Source organism: Scyliorhinus canicula, unplaced genomic scaffold (assembly GCF_902713615.1).
Source record: "Scyliorhinus canicula unplaced genomic scaffold, sScyCan1.1, whole genome shotgun sequence".
NCBI classification, from domain to species: domain Eukaryota; kingdom Metazoa; phylum Chordata; class Chondrichthyes; order Carcharhiniformes; family Scyliorhinidae; genus Scyliorhinus; species Scyliorhinus canicula.
In genome coordinates this window covers 61,162-69,470 of record NW_024055928.1, presented here as the reverse complement: position 1 = coordinate 69,470, position 8,309 = coordinate 61,162, and the positions used below count along the sequence as shown (strand labels likewise).

Below are 8,309 nucleotides of genomic sequence, written 5' to 3'. Positions count from 1 at the left end.
GTGCACAAATAAATTTCACTTCTGCATGTGATTAACATTAGGGGCAGCAGGGTAGCATGGTGGTTAGCATAAATGCTTCACAGCTCCAGGGTCCCAGGTTCGATTCCCGGCTGGGTCACTGTCTGTGTGGAGTCTGCACGTCCTCCCCCTGTGTGCGTGGGTTTCCCCCGGGTGCTCCGGTTTCCTCCCACAGTCCAAAGATGTGCGGGTGAGGTGGATTGGCCATGCTAAATTGCCCGTAGTGTCCTAATAAAAGTAAGGTTAAGGGGGGGTTGTTGGGTTACGGGTATAGGGTGGATACGTGGGTTTGAGTAGGGTGATCATGGCTCGGCACAACATTGAGGGCCGAAGGGCCTGTTCTGTGCTGTACTGTTCTATGTTCTATGTTCTAACAGCAGCAATAACAGCAGAATCCAAACCCTGATGCTGCCTGTGAACCTGCTGGTGTCTGAGCAGGTTGTTTGACTGAGCAAATGCCTTCCACACGTGGGGCAGTTGAATGGCCTCTACCCAGTGTGAACTTGCTGGTGTTTCAGCAGATTCTGTTTACTTTCAATTCCCTTCTCACAGTGCGAACATTTAAACGGTCTCTGATCAGTGTGAACAAGTTGGCGTATCAGAAGGTTGGATGAATCAATGAATTCCTGTCCACACACAGGGCAGGTGAACGGTCTCTCCCCAGTGTGAACTCGATAGTGTCTCAGACGGTGAGCTGAGTGAATCCCTTCCTACACATCGAGCAGGTGAATAGCCTCCCCCAGTGTGTGTGTTGGTGTTTCAGAAGATCCCGTTTGTTTAAAAGTTTTCTCACAGTCAGAACAATTAAATGGTCTCTGATCAGTATGAATACGTTTGTGTGTCAGGAGATGGGATGACTGAGTGAATCCCTTCCCACACACGGAGCAGGTGAATGGCCTCTCCCCAGTGTGAGTGCGTTGGTGCAACAGTAAATCTTTTCTGCTTTTAAAGCTCTTCTCACAGTCAGCACATTGAAACAGTTTCTGATCAGAGTGGCCGGATGGTTGGATAAAGCAACCCAGACAGGTGAATGGCCTCTCACCAGTGTGAACATGCTGGTGTGTGTACAGGCTGGATGACTGAGTGAATCCCTTTCAACAAGCAGAGCAGGTGAATGGCCTCTACCCAGTGTGACTGCATGGATGATTTTCCACTTCAGATTGTTAATTGAATCCCTTCCCACAATACCCACATTTCAACTTTTTCTCCGTGGGGACGGTGTTCTTATGTCTGTCCAGGGTGGATGATGAGTTGAAGCCTCGTCCACACACAGCCTGAGTACGGTCTCTTCCTGATGTGAAGCCTGGGCCACTCACACAGCCTGAGTACGGTCTCTTCTTTATGTGAAACTTGGGCCCCACACACAGCCTGAGTACGGTCACTTCCTGATGTGAAACCTGGTCCACACACACAGCCTGAGTACGGTCACTTCCTGATGTGAAACTTGGGCCACACACACAGCCTGAGTACGGTCACTTCCTGATGCAAATGGTACAACATGTTTTCAGGCTCTCTGATTGGTTAAAGCTCTTTGCGCAGTCAGTATGCTGGAATAATCACTCAGTGTGTGTGTGCCTCAGTGCTTTTCCAGTCACACTGATGTTTGCAATCTTTGATCCCTGGCAGGACAAACATTTCTCCTTCCACATTGAAAGGCTGATAATTTTCAACACCTGATGAATCGATAGACTCTGTTAGAACTTGACATGATGTTTGGTTTCAATCTCCCATCTGCAATCTTAATATTGTGTAAAATAAGTTTACATTGAATTACTTAGATTCTACAATGCACAAACAGGCCAGTTGGTCCAACTGTTCTGCTGCTGATTATACTTGACACATCGCCTTTCATCCCATCCATCTCATCTCAGCCTGTCAGCTGATCTTTCCATTCCCATTCTCATGTGCTTGTCCCATTTCCTTTTGGAAACATCCCAGCACTTTCCTCAACTCCCTCCTTGGTAACAAGTTGCACATTCTAATCCAGTGAATAAAGAAAGGTGTCCATATCCCCCTCTTGGATTTATTAGTAACTCTCTTGTATTTATGACCTAGTTTATAATAATAATATTCATTATTGTCACAAGTAGGCTTATGCAAAGAAGTTACTGTGAAAAGCCCCCAGTTGCCATATTCCAGCACCTGTTCGGGTTCACAGAGGGAGAATTCAGAATATCCAATTCACCGAACAAGCACATCTTTAAGGATTTGTGGGAGGAAACCCGAGCACCCAGAGGAAACCCAAGCAGACACGGTGAGAACATGCAGCCTTTGCACAGACAGTGACCCAAGCGGGAATTGAATCTGGGATCCTCCCACTGTGAAACAACACTGCTTGTCAGCCTCCTTAGTGTCAAGCGCGAAATCAGCAAATCCAGCACCGTTTCTCAGTGCTAACCACTGTGCTACCATGCCGCCCATGTTTATTCCTGGCTCCTAGTTTTCGACTCCTTTACAATTGGCAGCATCCGCCCCACATCTCCCCTGTCCAACCCACAGATCATTTTAAAGACATGTGCCAGGTCACGACTGAGTGACTTGTTTTCTCAAGAAAATAAGGCTCAATCTGTTTAATTTTTGCCTGATAGCTGTAATCTCTGTTGACAAAAATCATCACTATGCATCCAGGTTAGATATGGAGGAGAGGAACCTTTCTTTCTTTGTTTATGTTGGCACGTGCGCCTGCGCGGTTGCTTCTTCTGTGAAGATCCGGAACCCGAGAGCCCCGCCCCTCATTCACTGATTCCTCCAACCAATCTCCTTCTCCTCCTATTGTTCCGGAGCTGCCGTCAATCATTGCCCGGGCATTGTGACGTGTCAAGTGAGAGGTCAGTGCCGGGGGGGCGGGGTTTACAAATCCCGTAAATGTGAAACAATGTTATTGTCAGCCTGAGCCTGTGGACGCGCTCACCGTCTGTAACCGTCACAATGCCCGGGTAATTGACGGCAATTCCCGACCAATAGGAAGAGGGGAGGCGGAACTGGAGGACCGACCGGGAACAGCTGGTCCTCCAACCAATCGGAGTGAATGAGGGGCGGGGTCCGCTGTGATTGAAGCATGCGCAGTGTGGGTAATGGCGAAGGAGAAGGGCTGCGTCTTCACATCCGAAATTGGTAAATGGCGTTTTACAATCTGGAGGAAGTGAGAGATCGCGGGGTGCGCGGAAATGTTGTGTAAAGTTGTTGTAAGCCGCAAACTTCGGAAAACTTTACGGGACTCCGTTTGTACCGAGCGGAGCTGCAGCTCCTCATATTCTGCTCGGGTTAACGGCCGCCATCTTTATTGGATGTGCAGCAGGGCGCATGCGCGTTTCTCATCTTTGTCGGGGCGATGTTTCAATGAGTGGGAGGAGCTTAGAACATAGAACAGTACAGCACAGAACAGGCCCTTCGGCCCACGATGTTGTGCCGAGCAATGATCACCCTACTTAAACCCACGTAACCCGTATACCCGTAACCCAACAATCCCCCCATTAACCTTACATTACGGGCAATTTAGCATGGCCAATCCACCTAACCCGCACATCTTTGGACTGTGGGAGGAAACCGGAGCACCCGGAGGAAACCCACGCACACACGGGGAGGACGTGCAGACTCCACACAGACAGTGACCCAGCCGGGAATCGAACCTGGGACCCTGGAGCTGTGAAGCATTGATGCTAACCACCATGCTACCGTGAGGCTTGTTCCCCATTGTTCAGAATGGAGACAACTTGTTCATCAAACTGGATTAGTCTTTGAGTCCCAATGTAGAACATAGAACAGTACAGCACAGAACAGGCCCTTCGGCCCTCGATGTTGTGCCGAGCCATGATCACCCTACTCAAACCCACGTATCCACCCTATACCCAGAACCCAACAAACCCCCGCCCCATAACCTTACTTTTTAGCACACTACGGGCAATTTAGCATGGCCAATCCACCAAACCCGCGCATCTTTGGACTGTGGGAGGAAACCGGAGCACCCGGAGGAAACCCACGCACACACGGGGAGGATGTGCAGACTCCACACAGACAGTGACCCAGCCGGGAACCAAACCTGGGACCCTGGAGCTGTGAAGCATTTATGCTAACCACCATGCTACCGTGCTGCCCTTATTGATCTTATGTTTTATTGATGATGCAAAGCGATGGCAGAGATGGAAAGAAAAGGAAGCCAATCCTAGTGAATGAAAGAAGGACAAGTGTATTGATTAGAATGAGGGGCAGCACGGTAGCATGGTAGCATGACAGCCCTGAATCAGAGGTCACCCACCCCCCCCCCCCCCCCCCATTACGGAATCAGCCATAAGGGACTATCCAGTAAATCTTCAAAAATTACGGGCCAAGGGTCCACCAAGGTGACAGCCACACACATCAGCTATCAGCTAGCTAATCCATCCCACCCCCCCCCCCCTTTTCCCATCAGCGCCCGACCTAGACACACAAATTGAATCCAGACCCACGCTCCCAGATTCCGACCCAAAAGCTAAGCTTTTTTTAAAATTTAGAGTAGCCAATTAATTTTTTCCAATTAAGGGGCAATGCAGTGTGGCAAATCTACCTATTCTGCACATCTTTGGGTTGTGGGGGTGCAACCCACGCAACCACAGGGAGAATGTGCAAACTCCACACGGACAGTGACCCAGAGCCGGGATCGAACCTGGGACCTCGGCGCCGTGAGGCAGCAGTGCTAACCCACTGTGCCACTGTGCTGCCCCCCCAGAAGCTAAGCTTGTCGAACCAGCGAAAACTGGTTCAACCGCTGCAGCTTCACCCCTTCTCACTCCCGTTCACCAGCCTATCTGGTGAAAACATTTTTCTGTCGGCGGCATGGTGGCACAGTGGTTAGCACTGCTGCCTCACGGTACGCAGGACCCGGGTTCGATCCCTGCCCGGGTCACTGTCCGCGTGGTTTGCACATTCTCCCCATGTCTGCGCCTCCACAACCCAAAGATGTGCAGGGTAAGTGGATTGGCCACGCTAAACTGCACCTTAATTGGAAAAAAAAATTGGTTACTCTAAATTTTTTTTATTTTTAAATTGTTTCTTTCCTAATGTTCTCAATTAAAGGGGTGAGTTCCCCAGGAGATGGGTGACATTTCACGGGACATTAAAATAATATTGGACAAAGATATGTCTCGTGTTCATATATGGAACAGATTAGATATATTATTTGCGGTTCTATAATAAAGTAAACGTATTATTATTTCTCTTCTTGTAATATAAGACTGTAGCTACGTTATAGATTTCTAGTCATCTCTTCCCTCAGAGGGTTTTCCACAGGGACCAGTTGTATCTGGGGATCATTGAATATATTGAAGCACAAGTTTGACATATTTTATTGACAATGGAGTTAAGGGTTATGGGGAACAGATAGGAAAGTAGCATAAAAGCTGAGAATAAGCGGGATTTCTTCACTCGAGGATGTGATGAAGCTTCTGAGTTCTCTACCTCAGAGGAATATGGAGCCTCAGTCACCAAGTATGTTCAAGACAAATATTGATAGGTTTCCAGATATTGAAGATATTGAAGGATATGGGGATTGTGTGGGAAAATGGTGCTGAGGGAGATCGGCCAAGGGTCTCATTGCATAGTTGAGCAGACTCGGTGGGCCGAATGGCCTACTCTTGCTCCTATTCAAATCTCTGTGTCCTGGTCAGGAAGCAGTGAGCTGAGCTGGGATCTGTCAATCAACATGAATCAGCATCTTCAGGAGAATTGGGAGGGTGAATAGTAGATACAGCAGAGTGAGAATGGAGGGGGATTGTGTGGGATGGAGATTTACAGCTTTTGGAGAACGAGAGAGGAACTAGAGTTGCCTGTTCTGAATTTCTATCCTGAACTAACAATGAAGACTTTTGTAAATTGTTTTTAAAGGATACTGGAAGAGGAGGAATTATGGACAGAAATCTCAAACATCACGTCTCGATGTGACAAACTCACTCGATTCCTTCTGATCTGAAAACAACGGGCTCTGAATATCATTGGTGAGAAGGAGAAATGTTTGTCCGATCTGTCGGCTTCAAAAGATCTTAAACATGAGTGTGACTGGAAAAGCACCGAGACCCACACAGCACACACCCGAGTGAGAGAGTTCCAGTGAACTGACTGCGGAAAGAGCTTCAACTGGTTACACAGCCTGAAAAATCATCACACCATTCACAGTGAGGAGAGACAGTGCACATGTTCCGTGTATAGACAAGGCTTCCACTGATTGTCCAATCTGGAGAGACACGAGGAGACCCAAAACATGGAGAAACCGTGGAAATGTGGGGACTGTGGAAAGAGATACAAAGTCCCATCTAAGCTGGAGATTCATCGACGCAGTCACACTGGGGAGAGGCCGTTCACCTGCTCTCAGTGTGGGCAGGGATTCACTCAGTTATCTCACCTGTAGACACACCAGCGAGTTCACACTGTGGAGAAACCATTCATCTGCTCTCAGTGTGGGAAGGGATTCACTCAGTTATCTTACCTGCAGTCACACCAGCGAGTTCATACTGGGGAGAGGCCATTCACCTGCTCTCAATGTGGGAAGGGATTCCGTGCTCTATTCATCCTGCGGAGACATCAGCGGGTTCACACTGGGGAGAGGCCATTCACCTGCTCTCAGTGTGGGAAGGGATTCATTGATTCATCCAGCCTACGGAAACATCAGCGAATTCACACGGGGGTGAGGCCATTCAACTGCCCTCAGTGTGGGAAGGGATTTATTGATTCATCGACCCTGCAGTCACACCAGCGAGTTCACACTGGGGAGAAGCCATTCACCTGCTCTCAGTGTGGGCAGAGATTCCGTGCTTCATTCACCCTGCAGAAACATCAGCGAGTTCACACTCGGGAGAGGCCATTCACCTGTTCGCAATGTGGGAAAGGATTCATTGATTCATCCGCCCTGCGGAGACATCAGCGAGTTCACACTGGGGAGAGGCCATTCACCTGCGCACAGTGTGGGAAGGGATTCATTGATTCATCCATCCTGCGGAAACATCAACGAATTCACACTGGCGAGAGGCCATTCATCTGCTTTCAGTGTGGGAAGGGATTCATTGATTCATCCACCCTGCAGAGACATCAGCGAGTTCACACTGGGGAGAAGCCATTCACCTGCTCTCAGTGTGGGAAGGGATTCAGCGATTCATCCACCCTGCAGAGACACCAACGACTTCACACTGGGGAAAGGCCATTCACCTGCTCTCAGTGTGGGAAGGGATTTATTGATGCATCTACCCTGCGGAAACATCAGCGAATTCACACTGGGGAGAGGCCATTCAGCTGCGCTCAGTGTGGGAAGGGATTTATTGATGGATCCACCCTGCGGAGACACCAACAACTTCACACTGGGGAGAGGCCATTCACCTGCTCTCAATGTGGGAAGGGATTCACTCAGTTATCCACCCTGCAGACACACCAGCGAATTCACACTGGGGAGAAGCCATTCACCTGCCCTCAGTGTGGGAAGGGATTTATTGATTCATCCATCCTGCAGAGACATCAGCGAGTTCACACTGGGGAGAAGCCATTCACCTGCTCCCTCTGTGGGAATGGATTCACACAGTTATCCAGTCTGCAGACACACCAGCGAGTTCACACTGGGGAGAGACCATTCACCTGCTCTTAGTGTGGGAAGGATTACATAGAAAATAGGCGCAGGAAAAGGCCATTTGGCCCTTTGCGCCTGCTATGCCATTCATTATGATCGTGGTTTATCATCCCACTCAATATCTAAATCCCGCTTTCCCCTCCATATCCTTAAATCCCCTTCGCCCTCAGCGCTATATCTAATTGCTTGTTGAAAACATACAATGTATTGGCCTCAACTATTTCCCATGTTAAAAAATTCCACAGGGTCACCACTCTGACGTTGAAGAAATTTCTCCTCATCTGTGTCTAAATGGTCTCCCCGTATCCTCAGATTGCGACTTCTTATTCTATACACTGCCACCATCAGGAAAATCAAGTCCTGTTAGAATATTATGAGCGATCATAACATGATAATTTTTATCACGATGGAGAGTGAAGTTGTTGATTCGGAGACTTGGGTGCTGAATCTTAATAAAGGGAACTATGAAGATATGAGGCATGAGTTGGCCTTGATAGATTATGGAGAGTTAATTAAAGGGATGACAGTGGATAGGCAACAGCAAATATTTAAGGACCGCATGGGGGAACTACAGCAACTGTTGATTCCTGTCTGGCACAAAAGCAAAATGGGTAAGAGGGCCAATCCATGGCTTACAAAGGAAATTAGAAATAGTATGCGATCCAAGGAAGAAGCATACAGATTGGCCAAGAAAAATAATAGGTCT

General features: G+C 48.4%; 1 pseudogene; it reads left to right on the top strand.

Annotated features, from left to right (window-relative positions):
- Positions 1–6,160: 6,160 nt before the first annotated feature.
- LOC119961340 lies at positions 6,161–7,510 on the top strand (annotated as a pseudogene).
- Positions 7,511–8,309: the final 799 nt, after the last annotated feature.